Genomic DNA, 18,644 nt, shown 5'->3' with positions numbered 1-18,644 from the left:
TATTCCTAAGGAGCAAATTTTAAGAAATAGTTTTTACATTTTTGTAATTGTAACATATGAAATTAAATCACATTACACAACCAATGTATATTTTAAATAAGACAGTAATGTTTTTCTTTCAAGGATTGTTTCTAACTTAGTGATGATCTTACAATCGAAGATATTTTGGAAATATAGTTTTAGTTTTGACATAAAAGATGAATTAACTTTCTATTAAGTTTTTTTAAGAGATATTTCACATTGTTCAAATATTTGGAGTTAACTTTAGCACGATATCAAGACTGAAGCTCATCATTTCAGTATAAAAACATGAATCATGATTGAATTACAGAAGAGTAACTTTTATGGCATATAAAAGAGTGGAACAAAGATTATAGGAAGAATTTAGAACATTAAATGTCAGGAACAGTATTTTCTCAGAAAGTTATTAACAGGTTGGCATCACTGTCTATTTAGGCCAGATAATCCTTTTTCTTCTTTTTTTTTTGCTTTGAATACTAATAAATGCAACCATAATCTCTCCCTTATTTTAGTTATCTGGATTCTTTTATCGTCTAAATTTTTAGAGAATAAATAATACAAAAATATATTCTATATGTTCAATCTCTGTTGACTCCCCCACTTTCCTTACTCATTAATAAATCTTCAAGAACTATTGTTAGTTAAATTAATTGACTGTAGCTGTAATGTAAGTGCCCGTATGATTTTAGAAAAAATATATGAGAAATTCAAAAGGAGAAAACTTAAAAAAAATAAAATAAAATAAAACCTGTGGTTTGGAATTTCTGTATTAGTACTCAATTACCTGAAATTGTTAAAGAATCAGTTATTTCATGTAATTATTTCTTCTCACATCACATCCCACACAAAAATACTAAATTAAAAACTAATCCTTCTAAAATGTGTGGGAAAATGTTCCTACTTTATAAAATAGTGACTTCTAATAGTAACTTCATGATAACAATTTAGCAGAAGCATCATCTTTTTGTATTCATTGTACTGAAAAATATTAAATAATATTTTTCTCCCAGAACCTGTTTCTCCACAGAAAAAATGGTTTGGAAACTTTTTTTTTTTCATAATGCACAGCTGTTATGTCTCTGCCTTTACTATCTTCCTATCTCTCTTATTCCTGTCAGAGATCCTGTTACTAATGTTCACCATATTTTCATCTATTCCTTTTCATTGTGGTTATAGGGGGAAAAATGTGACCAGAGTAATAGTACTGGGTGAAAAATAAGGACAAAATCTCTGAGGGCTTGAGAATTTTTAAAGAATGAATTATGTGAGCTCAGTATATAAACATTTTGACATCTATTTTGTAAATATTCAAAGACTTAAAATCCACATTTTTAATATGTTCAAATTGTTAAAGAATTTAAGTAAATAATCAAAAAATATGGGGTGCTACTGAAAATTATAAATCAAATTTTAGGTTTTAATTATGTATTTTCAAAAACCACTGAACGCTAGTTTGTCTTTAATTTGTAATGGGTTTTTAATTATAAATTTAATCATAATAGCTAATGCATATTGACTGTATTCTATGTACCAGGAACTTTTTAAATTTCTTTATCTACATTAACACATCTGTTACTCATAACAGACCTATAAGTTTAAACTCTAAATGTGCACAATTTATAGATACAGAAATGGAGGTAAAGAAAGTTGAAACAATTTGCTGAAGGGGCATTACTGTTTAGGCTCAACTAGTCTGGGTCCAGAATCTATATGCTTAACCACTCTGGATACCATATATTAATGCAACTTCACATTAATATATATTCATCTAATATGCATGTTATTTTCTTTTAAAAACATAATCTTTGTTCATTAAAGAAAACTATAAATAAATAGGAAAAAATTTTTAAATGACCAGAATTTCTACCACACACACATGAAAATAAACAATATTTTGATATATTTTCTTATTCTTGAAAAGTTTCATAGCTTTTCAAAACAAAACTTTAATCATATTTGTTATATATATTGTATTTGCTTTTGTTCAATTTACTTTTATATCTTAAACTCTCTCCAAACCATTATATAATTCTTTTGATCATTACTTTTTAGTTACTGAAGAACATGCCATCAACTGCTTACAAAATGGTCTTATTTTAAACTAAAATTTATAAAAAATGATTGTTAAAGCTAGTATCAATAAGCCTGATAAAATATGTACCATCTCTCTTTAAAATTCTACTTAAAAAAAAAAATTCTCACTGGCTCGATGATCTAGATAAAGTCTTAGGTAATAGAATGTTAGGATGTATATAAAAAGGGAAGGATAGGTAGTCATATAAGAAAGTTTGATAACATATACATACATCTTATATAAATATATGGTTTGCCTCATGAATAAATCTCTAAATTGAAATTGCTTGATATTTTCACTTTAAATAGAGAAGCAGGTACAAAAGTATAATTTGAATAATGAAATCCATTCCTTAGACCTCATTTAACGTACATCACCTGTCAAGTAATAAATAATAGTACAATAGCCATTGTACATTCTTCTATATCAGTCTTGCAGCCTAAGTAGCTCATATTAGAACCTTTGATTGCTCTCTGGTATTAGCTCAGCTGGGTAGTAAAAATGTCCTTAAATCTGATTAAATAATTCAAAGTAAGCTTCTGTAATTTAAGTATCTCTCTTTCCCCAAGTCATAAATAAATATGACATGAGCTTTTCTTCCTCTGATGCAAACCGACATGGAGCAATGCAGAATTTTTCTTGTCTAGTTAACAACTTGCGGTTAAGTACACAGCAGAAAAATGCAACCTACTCATCGATGAATATAATCTTCAGGCTCAGCAGCCCAAGCAACACAGCAACCAGATTTCTGACATTTAATTTCTACCAGGACTATAAGAAAGGGTTAATTTATTCTGTCTGTTATGATTGAGAATCTCTGTCTCATTGGCTAAGATAGCAGGGTGGAAAGAATCATATATGATAGATGAAGATCATGCATTCTTGAGCCAAAAGCACTAATACTGCAATCTGACAGATAAGTAGGAGAAAAATATATTTTCATTTACACACACATAGTTATATCATGCTATTTTGTTTCACTAAAATAATAAAGTATAATCTGATTTTACAGATATCCAGCTAATATTAAAGGAAAGTTTCTTTAGATTTGTAGAGGGGGAAGAGTTATGCAAGATATTCCCAGAGTAAGAAGGTGCAAAGCATGATTGAAATAAAGTTTCTCTTGAAATAGTACATCCAGTGTTACTTCTAATGGAAAAGAGCAGTAAACAAATTGTCAGCCTTTTTCTTTTTCAGAGACTTTTCATTAGACCATTTTCATGTTTTGTTTTTTTTTTTAATATCCATATACTTTCTTGGGAGGAAGAATTCTATAAATACATGAATAGGAAGACAAAATTAAGACAACATAAAATTTTGGAGCTGTAGAAGCCTTCAAGAAACCATATAGTCTAAATTTCTGCCTGGAATCTTCAGATGGAAAATTGATCACTATTAATTCTTTTAACAAATGCTGTTGAACTCTTCTGTGTTTTCCTCAACTGAGCAAAAATAGGGTGTTTTCAAACCTTTCTTCAAAAAGGGTAAATCCAACACATATGTTGGTTATCTTTTGATAACATTATATGCTATAAATCAATTAGCGAAATGACCTGTCTTACATATATTGCTCTCCTGGAAAACCTCACTAAAGAGTAGCTTTTTTTTTCTTTCCCTAAAAATAATTACAGTTATCATAAAAATTAAATTTTTGAAATATTCTACTTTAGAAGTTTTTAGCAATATTAAGTATTTATTTTTCCTCTATAGGCAAAAAGAGTAGGTAGTATGTATAAATAAATATTTAACTATTCGGTTTTGTTCTTGCATCTCCTATTCCCATTGAATCAACTTTAGGAAAAAGGCTTAAAATTCATTAGAGAGTCACTGCACATCTGTGAGGTTTTTTCCTGGATTTCATTCTCTCTAGAGGCCAAATTTTTGAAAATTTGAGCTATATAAAAATGTGCCTTCTTTGTCTGATTAATGAGAAAATTAAGCAATAAAGATAAAGGTCTAAATATACTAACTTTCATTATGTTATCTGAATATTTTCTGAGCATTTACTACTAGCTATACAATTAGTTTTACATTACTCATCCTATTATCACAACTTATAAACTAAACTACTTCCCTTGAATAAAACAAGTTTCACTTAAAAACCAAGTTAGTGAAGCTATTTTACAGATTTCGATGTTGTAGTAGTACATTACACTCCTGTAAAATTAGGGTACCTTGGTTGACGCATTCAAATAAATCTTAATGAAGCAGCACTTTAAATTAGTGTAATGCTTCATTGCCTCACACAATATATACAACCTAATCTTATTTTATAAGTGGAAATAAATATTTTTTCTTGAAAAAAAATTCTAGCTTTCTCTGTAATTTGTCACTTGATGTGTCCATCAGAGTGCTGATTTATTAGCAAAATAATGCATATATGATACATAAGGTAAATTCTCTTGAGAATCAGTTTAAAATGTCATTATTTGAACAAATCAGCTTTATAAATAGCTGCAAAAAAATTCCGTAGATTAGTCTATGGCCATGCTACCCTGAAGAAGCCTGATCCCGTCTGATCTCCGGAGCTAAGCAGGGTCGGGCCTGGTTAGCACTTGGATGGGAGACCGCCTAGGAAGACTAAGTGCTATAGGTGTAAAAAATAAAAACATAAGGGATTGTAAACTGACAAGGTCCTTGCAATCTGTGAGGTCAACCAAAGGTTGCCTCACTTAAAAAAAAGAAAATTCTGTAGATTAATTGTTCACAAGTTGGCATACCTGGATCTGCTTTAATTATGTAGGTACCATTGTTGACTATTTCCAAGGGCTCCATATAATCTCATGGCCTCCTCCACCAAGTGGTGATGCTCTTTGGAAGCAGCATATAGAGCACATTAGCCTTCTCCTGTATCCAGAATGTATCGTCATCCAGACAGAGAAAATGTTATTAAACAGGAAGTCTCCTTGACTCACATGTTAGATAGTTTTGGTTTAAAATATTTTGTGGCCTCTGCCAGTCTGGTGTTTTCTCGGTGGATAAGTATCGTGATCTAAGAATGTCCATGCCTTTCTTATCAAAATGGAATTTATTGGCCTTTCCTTATTGGATGAGATCAGAAGTGACCTGCTATTAAAGAGACCTATTAAAGGTATATCAACACCAAATTGAAACTTTCTTCATGGATACATTTAGAACTATGAAAGAGAAATGGGCAGAAACCATTTCCCAAATATTTTTTGCTGAGAGGATAAATAATCCTAATGACAGTTGTAGCATTTTTTGAATGCTGTGGTATAGAGAAGATTTTAAATATATCACCTCTAATTGTCTCCAAACTCTGCCAGGTAGATTCTATTATATACATTTCACACATGTAGAAATAAAGGATCAGAAACTTAACGTGAGACTCGATCTCCTTGACATCAATGTGTTTGTTTCTTTTGTATGACAACGTCTTTGTATTTGAGTCTCCAGAAACTTCACCTTGCAAAAATTACTTATGAACAGGAAACAAGAAAAAAAAATCAAGATATATGGTTCTCAAATGGGACTTCAGCAAGACCCACTGAGACTCTACCGAATGCAGCCTGAATGCAAAACAACTGCGAGGCTTACTCACGCGTTCAGCGGTATGTTCCCCTGCATATACTTTACAGCTTCAGAATTAGATGGTTTAGGTTTTGTGGGGCCAGAGTGTATACAACTTGGGGTGGCTTCTTCTTTTTTAAAAAAAATATATATAAAGACTAATTTAAGTACAAAATAAATATTTATTTAGAATAAGAAAATGAAACATAGCAAATATTGAAATCTTGGGCATTCAAATACCTTTCTTTTGAGATCTCTTTACTATAAATAAATAAAGGATCTTACAAGCAAATAGTTTATGATCTTGATTGCCCCTCTAAACCAAGATCGTTATATACCTTCCATTAACTGCCAGTACTCACAGGGACCTATGCATATAAAAGATCCTGAATATCAGGCTTCTTTAGCATCATGTAAATTGTTTTGAGTGTAGACGATTCAAATGCACTTCAGTAATATTACCAGTTATTCCTGATAATGAATCTTTGGGTTACCCACCTTCAATCCACAACCACCAATAGTTTTAGAACACACACACACACACACACACACACACACACACGCACATGCACACACATGCACACACACACATACTCACATATTTTATAGTCTCAGAGGAAGGAGAAACTAACTCTTGGCAGCTTCAAGAAAGATTTCATGGGAGATATGACAATTTAATTTTATTGGGAAGATGTATAGGAGTCTGTTAGGCAAAAAGAATACAGAGAAGCAATTCCAGTTGAGATGAAAGCTTTGCCCGAACACAGGGAAACAGTGTCTGGGTCTTCTCTGACCCATCTTGCATCCTGTAATCCGGTGCAGATCTAGATCCACTGTGAGTGTTTCGGAAACCTCAAAGAAGTTTGAATAGAGTGATGGGAAGAATGCTAAGGCTTTATCATTGCATGCCCACAAAGCAGCTAACCTAATAAAGGAAAATTGGGTCTAATGATTAAAGACCAGAGTTAAATATATTATAAAATTTAGAATTATGACATTGCTCGTATCATTTAAAAAATCAAAATTCATTCAAAATAAATTATTTTAAAAATTATAAAACATCTTAATTTAAAATTACCAGTCAAATTTTAGGCACAAGATATACATATATATGACAAATAATATAATATATAATGTTATATATATGTTATATATAATATAAATTATCATTTAATTGGGTCAGCAATTACAAGCTAATTGAATGATACAGTGTGGGCAGAGATATGTCAGATAAAGTGCTGTAGCTTAGTTTAATTACGATCTCAAATGTCGTTATACCCAGAGTGATTCTTCACACAACAATGTAAAGTGTATATTCATAATATTAAATAAGCTATTTCCATGCATGATTTAGTAGTGATAAAGTTAATTACAGCAATAAAATTAAGATATTAATAGCTTATTTTCAGTTGCATGGAGACATATCTAAATAGTGATATCCACAAGCATCAATAATCTGCCTACGGATTATTTCTATGTCCTCTTTATTTTTCTTTTTAGCTTTAACAGTAAAGCTAAAAATAAGTAAGAAATGAATATCTTCAAGTAAATTTGCTTTTTCCCCTAAGATATTCTTTAATACACAAATGCTTGCCAGGCTTAGTGATAAAAATTGAAGGAAGAGTCATTTTAATTTGCAGAAATGTCTACTCCTATGTGTCTCCATTCTGCCCTCAATTAGAATGTGTAATTCCTGGGCAAGTTATACTGCCAACATGAGTATCAGAAATAAATTTTGATTCATTTTGTGACATTTTCAATCATGTCTGGCATTTACTTTAAGAACCACTTAATCAAAACTGTTCTAATTTAGAGGTTCTGATTATCATTTAAATTGATTCACTATTTATTGATTGATTAAGGAACACAATCAACCAATATTATGTGGTTTAAATTTTTCATGTAATAATTTATCTTGATAGTAATCTTCTTTAAAATAAATTATTGGGTATATCCTAAAATTCTCCAGATCCTAAGACATGGAAATAAATATATTTTTTCAAATATTAATGAAATTGTAATTTTTTTCAGGTTAATTAAAAATTAAGTTAGATTATTGTAAGAACACCCTTTAAACACCACTCAAATTGGGATGAAATTTTGTGGTAGATGCCATACTTCTTTGTCAAATAGCTCACATAACTGTTCAAGAGTCTGTTAACATCACTCCAAGAGATATCTGGGTAATTAAACTTTGCTCTGGTTCCATAGCACTAAATTCAGGAGTGTACTTCGTTCACGTGGGGTGATCTTAGAAGGGCATGAGTGATGGATGAGAATTTTGTTCAGAATTAAGTGAACAAGGTATTTACTGTACAATAGCAATCTTATTGTTCATTGTACAACCCCAAAATTGATTAGAAGCTCCTGGCTCAGGTGTAGTGGTCACTAGCATCTATCTGGGCAAGGCTGTGTCCCACTCTACTTAACCCGCATGTTTTTAAGGCTGGACTGAAGTGAACAGTTGAGCTTTCAGAAGGTCTGATGTGACCCTTAACCACTGAGAACGATCCACAACTGTTTCTCCTAGTGAGGTCTTGCTGGGGAAGCCCAGAAGCTTATGTCAATATTTGTTATAGTATAATGTTGCTGATTTCTCTGCTGTCAACTGTGTGCTTCCTTCACTTCTATCTTTTAGAAAAGTAAACTTGTGTAATTTGCTAAAGTTAAATCTGTGTCTAATCCTAAATATTATCACTTGCAATTTGTTCCAGATTTTCAATGTTTTCAAGAAGAAAATATGTAATACTCCATAAATTAAACTCACTCTTTTCATTTTTTAATTGGTTGTAAGTATGAAAAACAGCTTTGAATTAAATATTTCCTTTTTTATGTCTATGTTTCCACTGAAATAAACATCGTTTAAATTAGTATAAAATTATAATCACAAGCAACACCTAAACCGCAGAAGCTTAACTATATATATTAGCACATCATATCTTTGCCAATAGGAAATGGACAATAATTCTGATTTCTAATTTCTGTTTGATAGTCTTTATTTTCTTAGCTATTAAACAGAGCCAGTCTTAAGCAAAAGCATATGAGTTATCATTTACAACCAGAATCCTCCATTTGGAAACAAATCTTTTATTTTGAGAAACTTTTTTCTACACTGGACTCAAACAAGCTTATATTACAAACATTCCCATTAGAGTCCTGTTTCTGACCTGATTTCAATTTGATTGAGATTGACACCTTTCCTGCATAGTGTATTAGTCTCTGTTTTCTGCTAGTGCTTTTGATAAACCAACCTTTGCTTTTACATTGGGTAGGAGCTAACAGTTTACTTATTATCTCAATCCAGACAATATTTACATTTTAAGTCATTCCCTAGTGGTAGTTCTCATGCTTTTAACTTACAAAGGATTGCTTTAAGTATTCCCCTGTACATCTTGTTTTGAAAGATTTTGACTATCATTTTGTATTTTTGTGAAAATAAGTGATCAAAATGGACACTGTGATGAATACATATGAGATTCATATAAGAGTGTCTGCTCTATCAACTGCTTTTCAGGAGCTGCAGTGATGTCACTAACAGTTCATCTGAATGTCTAGAATTAGTGATGTCACTAACTGCAGTGATGTCACTAACAGTTCAACCAAATGTGAAGAAGCAAATTAAGGTTTTTAATAAGGATTTCCAAAATATTAAAAGTTATCTTTTAGGCTTCACTACTACTTATGTGGACTTCTACATGGGTGGAAGAAAGAACTGAAGCAAAGAATCAGTGTCTTAATCCAAAAGAGTGATTTCGAAGTTTAGAATTTTCTACCAGTGGTGGAAATTATTTTAGGTGAATTTCATGCTCAAAAGATATATTTTTAAACATTATCCTGAAACTATTCAGATATTCTAAGGTGGCTTCCCCTTCTAAGAATTCTGAAATTCTATCTTTTATTTTTATTTATTCTTTGAAATTCTACTTTTTAAAAGTTATTGAAATATATGTAGCATAAACTCTGTTAATCTCAGTAAAATAAAATACTAAAATATGTAAAAGTTGTATAAACTTTATAATTGATTAGAATATTTTTTGGTATTAAAAGAATGCCCTCTGTAGCCCTATTATAACTTCATTCTATTCATTCGAAGAAACCAAAGGGTTGAATTAAGCATTTTCTAGATCCAGTGCTCACAATCTATGCTTCTTGACTTAATTAAATCTAACATTTTATTTTTTATTGATTCATTATTCTCTTGAGAATCTGATTTAATAGTTGAGTTATATAGTCTATATTAATACCATACAAACATAACCTATGAAATTATTTAAGTATTAAAGCTGTTTGATACTTAGAAAAAAATTCCACATAAGAAAGCACGTTTTATTCAAAGTCATTCACTTTATTAATAAGGGAACATGATACTCTTTACCTTGGGAGCCACAGTATATCTTAATGTCCTCAATTTGAGTCATTTATGTTTCAAATACACTCCACAGGTACAAACACTTAATACCGGTAATGTTTCACCTGTCTATTCCCCAATCACTCATACATCATTAGCTTCTTCATAGCTACTCTGGCCATGAACTCATTTTAACTCTATGGTCAGTTTCTTCTGTGGTGCTCCGAAAGCAGTCCTTGACCCTTTGCCTATGCTAAAACAGCCACACCAATACCTTTCCCTAGGCCGCCCGCAGTGTCTGCTTTCCCTGTTCCTGCCCTGGACTGACAACATTGTGGGGCGCAGTTAGCTTTACTGACCCAGCCAGCCTCACATTCACGTTGCCCAGTTTCAGTTCAGACCTCACCATTGTACCACAGTCCTCTATTTTGCCATCAGTGCCCTTGATGTGCTCCCTGCTTTCATAGTTTTATTATTATAAGTCAGTTTATAACTTTTGAGAGTACATTTTCCAATCTTGATTTGGCTGTTCTATTGGCATCTTTTTCATAACAATCTCAGGACGAACTCTTCACCATCAGGTCAAATTTAGTTTTCTGCTGGCTTTCTCTGGTCCCTATATAATACCATTTTTCAGTTCTTTCAAAACTGAAACCCCCTCTTCCTCCTTAATCCCCTTCCCCAAGGATATAAAGTCTCTCTTTGGGATGAGGAGTCTTCATATCACACTTTTTGGTTAAGTGATTTTTGACAAATTAATGAATTCTCTGGTTTTCAAATTTCTTGTGTAGAATGAAAAGCGTAAGCCACTACTACTCAGTGTAATTGTGAGGCTTAAATAAAGTAATGAAAAGTGTTTTTCTTACCCTAGACTTAATGTCCAAAGATTCTCCACTATATTTGCCCTTTTCTTCAGCCAAGTAGCCTAATTGTTTTTACTTCTTAGTTAGCAACCAAGCATCTCTTCCGCCCATTTATTCATTCAGATCTTTCCCACACGGAATGTCTTCTAATCTCTGCTTGTTAAAATCTTTCTTTAGGCATTGTCAAAGTCACCTCCTTCAGAAGGCTTTCGTGATCCTGCAACTATATTTAACTTGTATATAAGCTATTTGAAAGCAGAAAACTATCTCTATATCCTTATAAATTCTTAGCATAGTTTCCCACAGAAAGCATGTGCTTAATAAATAATTGAATGGACTAAGAATATTTCTTATCTGCTTGCCAGACTCATATTTTTAAATGCCTACTTGACATTTTCTTAGGTGAGATAGCCTACTCTTGTCTCATATTCCACACAATAAAACTAAATTTTCATCACTTCCTCTTTAGTTGATTTTATTTCCCTGCATACCTATGTTCAATATTCAATCAACATTTCTTTATGTTACAAGATTAAAAACTCAGTTATCTCTAAAACAAAATTGTGATCAAATAATACAATAATGAAAAACTGAAAGCTGCCTCAAATCCCTGTTATTCTTCCATGATTCACCAAGAAATGTAAAAGTTTTCCTATTTAATTTTCACTTTTTAAAAAAATTTCATCTTAGCCATCCTCCTTATTCTTAATGAGTACATCAACTTCGTAGTAACTTATCAGCTTATAAATTTAGCCATTCCTGACATCTAAATGAAAATAGTTTTAAAATTAATGTTCTGATATTTAATATACAAACTTTTATATTAAAATGTCAGGGATTATGAGGTGCATGTTATAAATTATCTGGCAAATGATAACTACTACAATGCATAGTTACAGTGCTTTTATCTTACATTTAATAGAAAAATCTTAGGCAGAAACCTTTTTCCTAGGTTCTCTTTAATTCACCTTTGATAGTTAGCTTTTTCCGGAGTTGCAGAAAAAATATCATACTCCACATTGCTTCTAACCACCTCCCAAACTATCATTCTCTGCTCTTTTATCCATATTATAACAATATCATAATAACAACTAATATTTATATACTGATCAATTATTATATGCCAAACTCCACATTAGAAATTGTATATTAGCTGTTTCACTTAATCCTTACAATCACACTATTATTGTTTCCATTTCACAGGAGAGGATACTGAAATTTAGGGACATTTAAGTCACTCAGCTCAGGTAATATAAGCAGTAAGTTTTACAGCTGGAACTCAAAACCTGGTCTTTCTGCCTCCAAATCCTGTATTGATAATGACTCTATTATACAGCTTTTTCAAAAATAAGAAGGTTGAGGTTCAGACTACTTTCCTGTCACTGATCTGACATGCTGAGATAATTTCTTTATCTCTCTTGATCATCAAGCTAAGAGCTATCTAGACAGCTGCACAATCAATGAGCTCCCTGCACTGTCCCTTGTGTGGTCCAGTTTCATACCTCTATGCACTATTATCAACTCGATTGGTTGAATTTCTCCTCCATCTAACTAAAAATATGTTTAAATAATATACATTTTAGTTTTACACATACTTAGGAGAAAAATGTGTGATACACATGCAGGTGGAATCTCAAGGGTATCATAACCCCCTCCCCTTGCCTTCATGTGCCATATTTATATAAACAGAAACTCTCATCCATTAATCCTTCAAAATGACTCCCAGGATATTCCATATCCTTCATTCCTACTGTCACCATTTCTCTGGACACCGCACTAACCTTCTAACTCGTTTCCATCATCTGGTCTCTTCCCTATAATCTTACCTATGCACACCACGATCAGAGTTACATTTCCAAAACCCCACTTCGATCTTGGTAAACCCTTGCTCACAAACTGAAGGACACACTTCAATTATGTAGCCTAGCTTCCAAGGCAATTAAGTTCCTTCTAAATACTTCATCTGATTTCTCCATGAGGTCCTGCTATAGCTAACACACTACTTATTCTATGCCTTAATGTGAAGTCACACTTATTCTAACTTATATGTCATGGGGCTTCTCTTTGCTTTTCCAGAAACATTAAACCTCTTTCTTTATACCTCTCCAAAGCTTATGCCAGTCTCCTGTTTTCTAATATGAACCTCTTTTTTGAAACCGTTATCCTCTTTGACTTTACCCCACAGTTTAGCACAGAATTACACACACACACACACACACACACACACATACACACATGTGTATAGTAATAACTCTTTTCTCCCCACCAACTCATTTCTCTTTATACCAGCATGTTATAGGTATAAACAAATGTCTAGTATCATCTCCCCCTCCCCACACCCACTTTAATGTGGAATATATTTGCTGTTTAACAAAGTGCTTTCAGTTTGAATTTTTACATTAAAAATTCAAAATGTATTTTTACTCCACCTATTATCTTAGATAAATGTCATATTAAGAGTTTAAAATGAAGCAGAATTAATGTCAATTAAAGGGAACTTGTGGCTTAGATAGTTTCTGTATAAAATATAACTTCTTCAGGACTATCAACATTTTCTAAACCCATAATACTTAAAGTCAAACTAAAAGCTTACAAATAAATTCAGTCTAAAGTGAACATTTTTGTTGAGCAAATTATGTTTTGCAAATTCTAAATGCAAAATGGACTTATTAGGTTTAAATTGAGTAAATGCAGGGTTTAGAGAAAAGAGACATACAGGTGAGAATATTTAACACACTAAGCTCATGGTAGCAGTCTGGGACAGACTCGAAGCTTTCCAACAGATGCCTATGTATTTTCTATAACATATGCATTCAATACATTTTTGCTGTGCTGCCTAACTTACCTTCAAGATAGGGCCCTAGAGTACTTAGACAGAGCAGGCAGCCACTGTACAGCAAATTTAGAGAAGTTCTAAAGGGCCACTCTCAGCAACACTTTCCCTCTCGGATATTTTCAGAGTGCCTGAAATGCCAATTTCCAGTAGTTAAGGCAAGGAAGCCCAGTTAAAATGCAAATGAACATATATTGCTAGAAGGAATGACTCAAGGGGGAAAAAAAAGTACTCAAATCTCACCTACTTCCCAGTTCTGCCTCAGGCCAGCCTGCTGAGAGGAAATCCTATATTGCTTCAAAGTAAAGAACTTGGGTGTGCTATTCAGGACTTTATTGTCTTGATTCTCAAGACGATTTCTCTGTACTTGAACATTCCAAATTTACTTTCTTTAATATTTATGTCCTTTTGAAATTTCCCCCAAATGCCCCAAACTATTTTCTTCAAATAGATGAATTTGATTGTCCCATTTCTTAGAGGGTGTCTAAGTTTAGACATCCCTGGCACAAAGTGTAATATATAACTTAAACTAGTCAACAGAGCTGATCTGTACAGATTTATAACAACTTTGCCCAGTGAAATTCCTCTTTTAGAACACTGTGCCCCATCAGAGTGGAGGAAACTTGAGAACAATTACTTTTAGAGAAATCTACTCAGGTATACCCACCTCAGTCCAACTAAAACTTCATCTAACTCAGTAATGTTACTGAGAAGGAAAGTAACACTGACCTTTCCAGTAGATTTTTAAGATCTATTTTCTAAACAAATGCATTATAAACCTCTTCTCTAATTTAAAACAGAAGAAAATCAATTCTAGAAATTGAATTTTCAATTATCGATTTACCATTTCTAAATACTCAACAGAAGTAAAAGTTACTAGAGTTCATGCAGCCTCTATAGTCAGTAATAATACACCCCAAAAATATATTCTATTTTTACTAAATTAAATTTTCAGTTGCACTATAATTAATTTAATAGAATTTTGGAGGTAGAAAGGTAAATTTATTAAGTTTATCTCAGTCTCAATAACAAAAAAGAAAAAAACATTCAAGATTCGCCAACTCTGAAAATTTTAAACATGGTATTATTATTAACCTATTTTACTGTATGACAGTATTTTAAATTTTTATTTTTTCCTTTATCTGAGGGAGTTACTTAAGGCAACTTCTTTCAGTAAAACAGTGAAATAGTTATAATTTTTATTAAGCAAAGAACTCAGAAATACCAGGAAAGAAAAGGATTTTAGATTAAATGTGTCAAATAAGTTTTTCTGTTCAATTATTTTTATCACCAAGAGCATCAGTCTGAGAAAAACACGTTAGTTTCAGTGAAAGTATTTTAAGAATTTACTTCCTATCAAATCTCTCTTGTATCAAACACTAGGCCAAGTATTTGAACAGACTGTTGGTTCTGATCCATTGTGTATAGGTCATAATTTCCAACACAAAGAAGTCATTCAGATGTGAAGTCCTGCCAAAACACACCTTGCCTTGAGAAAGGCCCTATTTAAGTTTAGCACTGGAAAAATAAAAGTGTCATGGAGATATGATTTTACCTCCAGATCACATAATACATTCTTATTGACAGATCCTAGTTATACTTTGCTACAGTAGAACTATCAAGAATCTAAAAACAATCAAAATTATGAGATACATATACATATACTCAGATTTGATCCATAATCCATCTAAAAATTGTATGTAGATGGAATGGAAATCTATCTGTGTCAATAGCAAAATCTAAATAAGAAAAAAAGCTTTTATTAAAAGTAAACTCAACCTTGGAATAAGTTAACAGGTTACTAATATATATTTGAAATAATTTGACTAGATATCTATACCTTATCTTGATATAACTTTAATTTTTCTTTGAGCCAGATAATTCTGGAATCTATAAAAAAAACCCAGTCCATTATTTTCAAGTCACATTAGTTACTAGATCATCTGTTCTAAATGAGGGGAAGAGAACAAAAAGAGAATAAACTACCTTGGCAAATTTATATTAGTGAGAACTAAAATATTTATTTTTATAGTGAAGTTGGCATTAAGTCTGTTGTAACAACCCTTTTAAGATCTCAAAAATATCATTAACATATATTGTGATTTAAATTTACTTTAAAAATCCACTTTTGCAAACCCAAATGTATTAGTTATCCAATACTGTCCAACAAATTAGCCCTAAACTTCATGGCTTAAAACAATAATATTTACTATCTCGCAGTTTCTGTCGGTCTCAAATTTGGGTTTTGCTTAGCAGGGTCCCTTGGCTCAGGGCTTCTGACAAGACTGCAGTCAATGTATGAGCCACGGCGGCAGTAGTCTTAAGGCTCAAATAGGCGGTTGATATGCTTCCAAGCCATTCATGTGGTTGTTGGCAGGATTCAGTTCCTTGAGGATTGTTGAACTGAGGTCCTCATTTCTCTCTGGTCCTTGGTCAGAGGCCACCCTCAGTTCCTTGCCTCAGGGACCTCTCCACAGGGGAGCTCATAATATTGGATTAGTCATAGCCAAGTAATTAAGAAGAGCCAGAGGGAGAGAGAATGTAAAAGGGCAGGATAGAAGTCACATTGTTTTACAACCTAATCACATTAGACATATTATATTCACTAGCAACAAGTCAATAGGGACCTTGCTCACACCTGAGGAAAGGGGATTACACAAGAAAGTATAAATACCAAGGAGCAGGATCACTTCGAATAGCCCACCACGCTGCACAGGGAGATTCATATTAATGTCTTAAAATGTTTATATCTTGCTTGAATTATTCTTCTCTATGAAGAGAATCTCTCTAGTAGAAGTTAAGATTTGGTTATGTATTTTTAAGAATATTTTCCAAATATATTTCAGAAGATATGATAATGAAGAATTTATCATAAAAATATAAACATATTTTTTGTTTCAAGGCTATATATTGTACTTATCTATAAAATGATTAGATGCCTCATAAAATATGTAGCTTTCTTCAAAAATATTTTAAAATGTTTGATTATATAATATAATAAGAGCTAACATATCTGTAGTACTTACAATGTGCCCACTATTGTTTTAAATATTTTATTTATGTGTGTATATACATACATATGCTCATAGTAACTATACAGATAAGTATGGTAATTAAACTAGTTCAAAACTCAGACATGGCATGGTTAAGTAATATGTCCAAGATTACACAGCTGGTAAATAGTGGAATCAAGATTCAAACTTAAACTATAAATCTAGCTCCTAAGTTTATGTTTTTAATTACTATATTATATGTTCATAAGAGTAAGATGATAGATTAATACTCAGAATTATCTCCCTTTTCTTCTTTCTACTCTCCCATTTCTTGTTTCACTGTTCATTAACTAATTAATCCAAAAATATTTTATGCCTACTAAATTCCAGTACTATATCAGTAATGAAGTGTTATCTTCATGCAACTTCCAATATGTTTTTCTTAGGGTATGCCTCTGTTTATTTTTTTTAATCCTAAAAAAATCCAGTTATTCATATTTTAAGATCTATTTCTTTTGCCCCTACTTTATCATTAATTTTTTTAATTTATAGAAAAATTGAAAGACTAGTAAATACCTATAATCTCTTTTCCTAAATTTACCAAATGTCAAAATTTACATTCCTTAATATCTCTCTCTCTCATTATTGTTTTTGCTAAGCTATTTGATATCAAATTTTAGTACTTCATATAAAATATGAGAACCTCACAACAACATAATTTCATTTGTCTTTCATACTTTGCACTATTGTCATATATTTTATGCCTATGGAATAAAACCTACAATACAGCACTAATATTTGAAACAGAAATATTTTTAAAAATAAGAAAATGAACAGTGATTACCTCATCTATTTACTCCAAAATTTATCATTTCCAGTGTCTTCCATTTCTTTTTGTAGATCAGTTTCCACTGGTGTCATTTCCTTTAGCATCAATAACTTTTAAAAAGCATATCTTGTAGTAAAGGTCTGTCAGTGATGAATTCTGTCAGTTGTCAGTTGTTATTTAAGCCTTAATTTTGAAAGATATTTTCAATGGAAATAAAATCCTGGGTTATTTTTCCATTCTTTCAACACTTTTAAAATGTCAATCTATCCTCATCCAAACTCCATTAATTCTGATGAGACATCAGCTGTTGTTCATATCATTGTTCCTATGTATGTAATGATATTTTATCTTCTTTGATTGCTTTCAAGGTTTTCTCTTTAATGTTGGATTTTAGCAGTTTGACTGAATGTGGTTCTCTTTCTATTTATCTTGACTGGTATTCCCTGAACTTGAATCCATAACTTGATATTTTTAAACAAATTTGGTAAACTTTTAACTATTATTATTTCTTCAAAAATTTTCATCATTCTTTCTCTCCACTCTTTCTGGGACTCCTATTATATGTAACTGAGGTCACTTGACATCATCTCTCAAGTTACTCAGACTCCATTGTCTTTCAAACTTGTTTTCTGTATTCTTTGGACTGAGAACCTTCTATTCTGTCTTCAGTTTACCAATCTTTTCCTCTGCAGTCTCTAAACTTCTTTTAAGTCTCATCATTGACTTTTAAAATTTCAAATATTGTAAATTTTAGGGTTAAGGTTTTCATTTGGCTCTTTTTCATAGTTTCCACTATGCTGATGCGATTTCTCCATAGATTTAATCATGAACACTCCTTTTAAATTCTTAAATTAATTTATAATAGGTTAAATTTCTTTTCCACCAGTTCTAAAATACAAATCATCTAAGGTCTGTTTCAATAACTGCCATTTTGTTGATTATGAGTCATATTTTTCTGTTTCTTTACATATCTAACATTTTAATTTTTTTCTGCTGAACAGTAGGGATGATATATTTCTGGGACTTTATATTGTCAATATACACAATTTTGAACTTTTCTTTTTTCAATTCAGAAAAAGTCCTGGAAACTATTTTATATCTTCATATTGAGATATGTCTCATTATTTTTCATGGTTGCATAGTATTCCATTA

General features: G+C 31.7%; 1 protein-coding gene and 1 pseudogene across 9 annotated transcripts in view; one reads left to right on the top strand and one right to left on the bottom strand.

The window, feature by feature from the left end:
- NLGN1 (neuroligin 1) overlaps positions 1-18,644 on the bottom strand; it is a 995,729-nt gene that overhangs the window by 185,143 nt on the left and 791,942 nt on the right. The window lies entirely within an intron of this gene.
- LOC111732896 lies at positions 4,573-4,691 on the top strand (annotated as a pseudogene).

The sequence above is a fragment of the Pteropus vampyrus genome, unplaced genomic scaffold (assembly GCF_000151845.1).
Source record: "Pteropus vampyrus isolate Shadow unplaced genomic scaffold, Pvam_2.0 Scaffold12, whole genome shotgun sequence".
In the NCBI taxonomy this organism is placed as follows: domain Eukaryota; kingdom Metazoa; phylum Chordata; class Mammalia; order Chiroptera; family Pteropodidae; genus Pteropus; species Pteropus vampyrus.
Note: the sequence above shows the minus strand (reverse complement) of the source record. Positions and strands in the feature narration are given on the sequence as shown.